The following is a 10,026-nucleotide window of genomic DNA, read 5'->3' as shown; positions in this document are numbered from 1 at the left end:
AGCTGATCATGTTACAGACCTAATGTCAATTAATTTGCCTGAATCTTTTCAAAATTTCCTGCTTTTTAGCCCTTTGTTGTCCCCAAGCCAACTTATTTTGAAACCTGTAGCAGTTTGTAATTTGAAATGAGCTCATATAGTAAATAAAAATGTACAATTTCTCAGTTTAATCATTTTACTGTATATGTTGGATTGTGAGAAAAATATTGGCTCATGTGATTTTAAAGTCTTTTCGTCTGTATGACCAACATGGCTTTTAAAAAGATTCAGGAAAATTAATAAACAGATATTTTTAACACTTACTACTTGGTTTCATTTAAATGAGGCAAAATATTCCAAAAAGAAGCAATGATCTGTTTTTTTTTTTTTTACCAATGTCAGTAGTTGGAAAGCCATTCATATTTCTAATTCATTATACATAATTCATGGTTTCTATAATGTAACAGCAGCATTATAATGTGTGCTAACGTCATAACGCTGCTGTTACATTATAGAAACCATAAATTGTAAACTCTCTTTTTCTAAATTTATTATTTAAATATTATTATTTGCTAAAATAAACAATTTATAATAAACATTTTTTTAACAATAAAATTTTAACCTTAAATCATAAAAAAAAAAAACGATTTACGAAATGATGTGAAATTCTTTAATAGGTTAAAATTTGTAACAATTGGTTATAGCACCCGGAGGGGTCATGTAATGTATATATATTTTTGGTTTGTCCTCTCCGTGTAATAAAATCATGTGCATAATTTAACCAAAATGTGGAAATGAATTGTATCTTATGCCCAATATAAAGAAAACAACATCATCTTGTTGCAAAACATATTGTGGAATGTGTGGGAACAAAGTCTTTTTTTCCCTCCGATTTCCTCCTTAATTTAGTCGTGTCCAATTCCTGCCCGTCACTAGGAAGCTCCAACATTAAGACGACTACTTCCACCTAGTTGGGAGGGCCGAAGTCTATCATGAGTTTCCACCGAACCACGTGACGCCAGGCGACCGCATCTGTTCGAACAGCTCGCTCTGTTGGGGGCGAAGTAACACACTCAGAGGACAGCGCTATGCACTTCTTCCGCTAGCTCACAGACGCCCCTGATTGGCTGTAGAGCCGTAATTAATGTGGGAGCACTAAGCACCTCTCATCCCTCCCCACTGAGAGAGCTCGGCCAATCAGCTCTCTCTAATCCTCGAGAGGTTACAGCATCACCCGGGAACCGAACCAGCGATCGCCGGGTGATAGGGCGAGCACTTTACCACTATCGTGTGTGCACAAATTAATCAAAACACAAAATGTTAAATCAATTACTATGTTGTGGTAGGAATGAACCGGATCTAAAGATATGGGAAAGACTTGAGATGAACAAATACTAACTAGTGTGCTCAAATTAACCAAAATATGGGAATGAATTGTATCTTCTGTGACCAATGTGTGAGCAAATTGTATCAAATGAACACAGATGACAGAAAATGTGGTAACGATACAGTAAAATAAACAAACACATACTGTAAATAAATATATGCATACTAATCCAAAGCCATAGCATTAACAACACGGGCAAGTGAATGGAATGACATTGAATATCAATCATGTGTCAGTACCCTGGTGACAGGATCATGGGAACCCAAAGCACGGGGACGAGCAGACAAAGAGATTAAGGTTGTTGATCCAGCCTCCAAACTCCCCAGTTCCCAATCTAATCATCACAATGGGATGCATTGGACAAACAAGTCCGATCCACAAAGGCCCAACGCTACAACTCACAGCACCCAAAGGATCCACTGCCAACATCCTCTTACCAGACACCACAGCGCACTCCAGAGGTCTTGTGGAGTCAAGCCGTGAGGTGCCAGAGCTGCCCCGATGGAACAAGGGGAACCCACACTATACTGGGCAAAATTTTTGTGTTATAATTGATCGGTTATGGCTGATTGGTGTATATATGTGCCCACTTAGCATCGTGTTATTGTGTCTGTACTTCTTTACTTTGTCCTCTTTCTCAAACGGAGGACATAAACAGGTCATGTCACCTGTCCAGTTTTGTGACTCACCTCCCAGATGAAAATGTTTATATATAATTAAACCAAGTTGTCATGTAATCTAGTTTACTCCTCAGCCACAAAGACATCATTAAACCGTTTCAAGGTTTATCAGCACAGAACAAACTGTCCATTACATTTGGGATTTAGTAGGTTAAAGTGTTACAGTAGTGTAGTCGTGTCCCCGAAGCCGAGCGATGTCTAATTAACTGCACACAGCGCGGGCTGGTAGAAAGACTGCAGGGGTTAATTTATCACTGTAGGATTTTTGGCTGGAGTTGCAGGTGAAGCCCGAGCGCTGGCAGGAGCGTGCAAGTGTGTGACTGCAGGTGCTGGAAACAGAACATGCTGAACCGGCAAACAGGAAGGACGACAACTGCCTCCCTCCTTCACCAGCAGACACGATAAGCCTCCAGAGCTGTGTATTCTCACTCTTGGAGGAAATTCATCAACAACAGGGTGGAGTGATTAAGTTACTGTTACCACCCTGGAGATGAGAAACAACCCTATAACATTATGTCCTGAGATTATTTGTCTCATAGTACATAGAAGTTTTCATGACAGAGAATTAAAGTTTTTAAGCGCTATACCAGTTTTCATCGCCATTCAGCTACATATAATTTAACCATAGCAAAAAAAAAAAAGTGGATTTTTAGTAATAAATTAATAAATTATTTAAATAAAGATTGTAACAAGTTTCTGTAAGGAGCAAAACATTTTCTGGTAAGATATCATTCAAAACGAGAATCAACTCCAGGGCATGAGATTAAATTTATTTATTTATTTATTTATTTATTTTAATTCAGAATTTTGCAACTTTTTCAGGTTCATGTCAGGATAACCTTTCAAAGCAGTACATTTTCGCCCTGCACTGCACTCGGCCTTGTGCGTCTCTGCGTTTTTCTGCGGTACACCGAGTTACTGTAAATGTGATCCATTTGCTCAGATGTCCAAGCTTGCAGACAGATGTCTAAATTGTGTGTCTGAGAGAGAAAGAGAGAGAGAGAGTGCTCTTAGGAAAGGGAGGGAAAGGCACTGCGAGAGCTCTAACACTCACACAGAGTGCGCGGGAACAGTACGTCCAGCTGCCAGGGAAAAAAACAATGGGAGGGGGCTCTTTCAGGAAAAGAGGGAAACTGGAGGAGAAACACCCTCCACCAGACACGACCTTTCATTCCCACAACCCCTCTCTCTCTCTCTTTCGATATGACTGTACAAACAACGCCTGCATCACACACACACACACACAATGTATCACATGCAAACCTGCATCAGGCCACGTTGCAGTAAACACACAGCCAGAACACGGCCTTTGGGACGTGGCTCTATTTAAAAAAAGAGAGTTTTGGAAGGAGGCAGGTCACAGTGTGTGGGTGTTTTGTGTTTTGTGCTCCAAGTGTCTCTACTGTATGTACAAAAATATCCTGTGTAGTTTTAATGATTGTTATAGACTTTTTAATCCGGGCCAACCTACCGTAAACCGTATGCTTTAAACATCCAAACGAATTACGGCTGGAGGATGAAACTGTGCAATTTTCTGCTTGATTTTGCTTTTACAGACAAAACAGTTCAGAAAATAAAAAAGTAATCCTTTGGTCGTAAGGAGAGCTGGAAGATAACTGACTATGTTTACTTTATTAATGTGCTGATGTGCAGTTTTCATGTATCTGTACTTTACTTTTGCTTCTTTACATCTTACAACAAATATCTGTACTTTTTACTTCACTACATTCCTGCATGGTGTTGCGCCACCTGCTGACTGTTATACATGATTTGCCTTCCCTTTGTTAACAGATCAATCATGTAGCAGTCAGAAGAGGAGCTGGTCTCAGACAGCAACGAAACAACACCTTCACAGTCAGGAAGAGAGACAGAGAGAAAGAGAGAGAGAGAGAGAAAGAAGGCAGAGAGAGAGATGACATTTACCATGACAAAGGCTATAGTGAACTAACACCGGCTGAGTATTTTTGATACTTAAATAAATATGAAGGTGAATACTTTTGTAGTTTTATTGAAGTATAAATGTTAATGGAGGACTTGAGTAATATTTAACTTACTGTATATGTCACCTCTTACTCAAATGCAGAATTTCTATATTTTGCCCACCTCCCACCAATAGGAGGACGGTATAGATGATGCCAAACTCTAGCTTCAAATACACTAGTAGCAAAAATACAACGTGAATAAAAAATCATGCTACTTAAAACCCCTCCTTATCACCTTGAGCTCGCTTTGTGTTTATGTGTTACTGTATTGTTCTTATTGGTCTCACAGGCAGATCACTGAATATTTCAAGGAACTTATTTATTTATTTATTTATTTATTTATTTATTTTTATTTTTATTAAATACCTGGGATATACTGGCATATACATATGTACACTGTATATGATAAAGTGTGTTCAGAAATCATAACATTAGAGCTCCGGCTTTGGCACTGACACTGGAGACTCCTTCCATGAATCGGTCATTACACACATTTTGAATCTACTCATACAAAGAGTTGTCTGAGCAAGGGTCAGGGATAGCTCAGTGTTTAGGGCATTGGATTATGGTCTGTAAGGTCCCAGGTTCAAATCCCATGACCACCAAGTTGTCCCTGTTGGGCCCTTGAGCAAGGCCCTTAACTGCCTAAATGTAAGATGAAAAGTCGCTCTGGATAAGGGCATTCCCTAAAGATGAGATATTAGTTTGGAAAATGTTATTTAAATATTAAAGTTATTTGCAGCCACAGTATTGAGAATTCATTAAGACCGTCTGACAATCAGAACTGAAGGTTTTTCTTTTTGCGACGTCATTTAGTTTTTTCTATCTGCACCAACACCAATGTTTACTGTACAAAACTACATGTGTATATTTGCACACACTTGTTTATCTGTTTTAGAGTTCACTTATTACGCTGATTTAATGCCTTAGTGATGCTTGCGTTTACTTGTGGGATAAAAAAAAAGGTTATCTTATCTTGTTCCTTTTTTGTGTCGTTTACTCTCTGATGTGCTTTAAGTCAGATTACACGACTGGTCTCAATCTTTGTCATTGTTTCGCTATCATGGTGTACTTTCTCAGCAGGAGAAAAGCAGTTTTTGCGCCTTACGTGGGCCTCCATGGCACGGTTTCAGGAGCTGTGAGAAAGCCTACCACAGAGAGAGAATGCCAGCCAACTTTCTGGAAAAACAAAACCACCTCCAGAGCAGGCCTGAGAGCCGACGGCCGAGCCAGAACCTGACAACCTCACATTCTGCAGAGAGAGAAACCGAGCTTCCTCCCGGCCTGCTGATGTGGACAGATCTGAGCCGTGGCTTCGTTATGGTGGTACAGTGATACAGACTGCATCAATATGCCTAGCGTTTACTGTCAACAGGAAGCTCGGCGTGTCCTGGTGCGTGCCAAATGTACAGTATCTCTGTGTGATTGGATGTTGTGATTGTATTTTTAAATAATGGGTCTGAAGGGCAGCCGCAGCAGGAGATTGGCGGTATGGTAAACACAGCTGGGGCTATTGTCTTAAACACTCGGGTCAGAGAAGGAAAGGAAAACAGACGGGCAGAGGGTGAACTCATAAGCTAATGTTTGCTTTGCTCGGGTTAAAATAGTGCACAAGATAAAGCCATGTGTTTGGAATATGATAATATTTTCGCTGGCATGATGGTGGGCTAAGAGAATACTCCAGTATTACACAACCTACAGTAACCTCTATCCAGGTACTTAGGTTGGTTTCTTTGGGTTCTACAGTCAGATTGGGATTCTGATTATTCACAAGTGTCTAAACTATAACCAAGAAAAAAGAAATCAGGGTTAGAAAATACAGACCAAGGAAATAAACAGCATTGTTTTCGTTGCCTCGTGAATTTAATACCGAGTAATATAAACGCATTAAATATGTAAAATAAGTCAATCTAATACAATATATAAAATAAGAAGTTATTAGTTGGGTAGTTATTGAATTACACCTGATAAGATTGTAGTTTGAATTGCAAATTAGTTTGAACAACGTGGCTTCCACCCTCTTCAGCCTATAAACCAGCACTTGTTCCAGCAAGACCAGTTTTTTTCCTGTGCGACTGAGACTCGCCTTTGTTTCAGTCAGACTGCACTCGCACGTGTAACTCTTACATAACTCTACTGTAGCACTCGAGTTTGTCGATGCGTGCAGCGTTTTGTTGATGTGTGCAGCGTTGGTCTTAAATCCAACTCGAAGATGAAGATGGATTCTCTTACTATCCTGTTACTATTTTGGAAGTTACATTCAGACAAGCCATATTTAAATCAATAGTATATGTGCTTTATTTATTTATTTATTTTATTTTGTTATCTAGGCGCTCCAGACAAACATGCAGTCTCCATCCTACAGTACATCTGCTACCTTGACACCACTCAGTGACTCTGACTCAGTGGAACAAAAGACGTAGAGAGAAAATGAGCACGAAAATATGCAGCAACATTTATCACGTGTGAATTTACAAGTCAAATGACAAGTCAAGAGGAGAAAACAAAATAATCTAATGGAATGTACTGTATGCTCATTTACACTAGATGTTTAACAACTTTGACTTTTTTATAAAATCCACAATATAAAATCCATATACAGTATTTTAACTCTATTGAAGTACTATACTTTAATATACTATACTATACTATACTATACTAATTTCCATACAGTATTATGTATCTTTATAGAAACTTTTTACACTTTCAGCTTTTATTTTTGTATTTTTAATTACTGTTGTATATTATTGTATATTTTAATAATATTTTCTTTTATAAGCTTAATTTAATTATTGCACTTTAGCTTAATTGCAATATTAAGTGAAAAAAAGTTGTAAAGTAATTCTATTTTTATTTTTATTTTTTTCCTTTTTTTTAGGCTGCAGACGGGAGCCGCGTGGTGGTTAGCGCTGTGGCCTTGCACCTCCAGGGGTGAGAGGTCAATTCCCGCCTCGGGTCTGTATGCGTGGACTTTGCATGCTCTCCCCACGCTTGATGGGTTTCCTACCACAATTCCAAAGACATGCAGATGGCAAGCTATGACATACAGAATTATTCCTACTGAGAGGGAAAAGGGGGATTATGGCGTGGATTTGTTTTCCAGTAGAAAAAAAAGAGATATGTTTTCCACTGCCCAAATGAATTGTGCTAGTTCCATTTTTTTGTGTGGATTTTAAAAAGTAAAGTTAACCAGCCTGGTTAATGGTATCAACTCAAACATAGTTAAAGGAATGTTTTACATTTTATATACTGGGTAGTATTTACATTCACTTTAGTACCTTACAGCATATTTAATGTTATATATAATCCAAACTTTGTAAAAATGTTCCCTGATTTAATTACTCATACACTGTAGTGAGTGCAGTCAATGCTCCTTTGACCATCAACTGACATCAGGTTGTCAGTTCAGATCCCTTCAGAACTTCTACATTAGGCGCTCAAAGCTTTATCAAAGTTAATTTGTCTTTTATTCTACCTTATTTCAGAAAATGTATTCCTTTAAAGAAATGAAAAAGTGCTTGATGTTATAACAAGGTAGCGTGTTGTGAAGAGCAGTATGGGAAAAGGTGTTGCTGATCATGACTTCCTAGTTCCTCAATGAGCCTCAAACCCACCCTTCCAGATTTTCCTTCCTGTCTGAAACGGCGTGTTCGGGCCAGCGGGCCAGAGTCTGGTCCCTGATCTCAGGAAGACCTGCAGCGTCAATCATCATGTGACCTGATTTCTGTGAATGGAAGGTACACGCAACACACACAAACACACACACACGCAGACATAATCACACACACACCGACAGATGAGGATCAAGATTATTGAGTTTATCCTGTGAGCCAGCATGGTGGCTCTATTCCAGATTCAAAATGTTTAATGTATTATAACATTCCGTCGCATTCTGTAAGACAAACTAGATTAAGATTGTAGACAAGTCTTGCGATGACAGGAAAAGAGATGTTAGAGATTATAAAACATCATATAATATCAGATTATCCCAAAATTACAGATAAAAGTCTGATTAAAACTAGCCATGTCTGATTGTACAGGTCCAAATGTCCAAGATGTGTATTTACATAAAAATGTAGCTGCGTTTCTTACAGTATATAATACATTTGAACTGATTAGTCCTGAATGGGCACCTCGCTACATACAGTAAGACTCACTTTCATTGTAAACATGAACATGTGGAAGAAAAATGGAGATTACTTGAACTTGGTGAAGTTGCATGATACAACATATATAAACAGTAAAACCAGAGCTATGTTTAATAGTGAAAGTAAAAGCATTTACACACACACACACACACACACACACACACAACGTGATGAGAACTCACCCACATGACTGGGACTGTTTGTTTCCATATGAAAACCCCTCGTTAGTGAGACTCATCAGTTTGCTGGGAAGCATAAAGACTGGACTTTGGTGGACTTTTCTGGACTTATGTGTTCCTTAATATAATCACTAAATACTAACATTACATATAAACAATCTCTGTATGGTTTTATTCCTATTCTAATGCAATACAATTCTTTGGCAAATGAAACCACAATTTCTGTGAGTTGTAAAAGCTTCCCCATGTAAAGCAGGAAACCGAGAGACTTGGCGTGAATTCGGTCAAAAAACCCAAAGCTGACGAATTTCAGCACATTCTTTAACAGCATGTTTTATCTGTTTATGGTTAATGTTCCTGTCACTTACATTATAGCAGCTATTAACATTCGTTCCTTCACCAGCCTCTCTGTTGTATCCCTGCCATGAATTTAATAATAAAATAATAATAATAATAATAATAATAAATACCTTGAAGCTTGTCATGTTAGAGAGGAACCACCAACTAGAAAACTTTCCTTTAAAAACTTGCATCTTTAACTTTGAGTGTTGCAGAGTTGACACTGGAGACTCATTCCATAAATGTTAAATAAACATCTCCTTACAGAACTTTATCTGTCCTCTTTACATGTACCTGTGAACAAGCTTTGACTATAGAAATAATGCAATCCTGGATTTAATCCAATGTGTTAAATAAGCCTTTGATTTCGGGGCAGCACTACTGTTAAAGCTGCTCTTTGAATGAATCAACACCCTAACACCTTAACCCTAACTCAGGAACACCAGTGTGTTACAATATTTAACCTCCAGCCCCAGTACTGTTACCCTTCTGAACTGTTTTTTTAAAAGAGCATATTTGCAACATTAAAAATCCCTGTTCTCCAAAACTTATATTTCAACATCTCACAAGGATCTACTCTGATCTTCTACTCCAGCATTTACAGACTGAACGCTCGACTCGTCCGGGATGTTGGAGAGACACCAACTGGCGTTTCTCCTCCACCGCACACTCTGATGTGGATAGAGATCAAATGTCAAAGGAATTCCTTCAAGCACACATGCCTCTCAAAGAAAAAGAAAAAAGAAATCCTCTTTCTGCAGTCAGCAGGGGCGAGGCCGTACGGTACCTGTTGCAGTTCAGGTTTTGAGGCTTTAGGGGGATAAAAGGGAAATGTTAACAGTCCACGTTGAAAATTAAAAGAAACAAGAGTCGCAGACTTTCGGAACATTAACATGTTAACTTTTTGTGACCCAGACTCTACTGATGTGTTCACTGCATTTTCTCCTTAATATTTCTCTTTATTTGCACCAGATAACCATGAACTTAATTGATGTCTTTAAACTAGTTTGGCAGGGGAATTATACCTAACGCTCCTCATACGGAGATCACACAAGGATACAATGATCAGCCACATCACCGCAAAGTGAATTAAATAACACTGAACTGGTAACAGGATGATGGGCACCCAGGGCTCACCAGTGCCCGTGGGGAACAAAGCGCGGCCCATATGATCTGATCATATAAAAAAAGTCAATTCACCCCAGATCTCTGGAACAAGTAATTACTGGCCATGATAGAAAGATACCAGAACACCCAGTGTACCCAAGGTCTCCGACCCGGCCCCAAAACTCTTCAGATCCCATCCTGATCCGATCCTTGGAGGCTCCACCC

Source organism: Clarias gariepinus, chromosome 17, assembly GCF_024256425.1.
Source record: "Clarias gariepinus isolate MV-2021 ecotype Netherlands chromosome 17, CGAR_prim_01v2, whole genome shotgun sequence".
NCBI lineage: Eukaryota > Metazoa > Chordata > Actinopteri > Siluriformes > Clariidae > Clarias > Clarias gariepinus.
Note: the sequence above shows the minus strand (reverse complement) of the source record.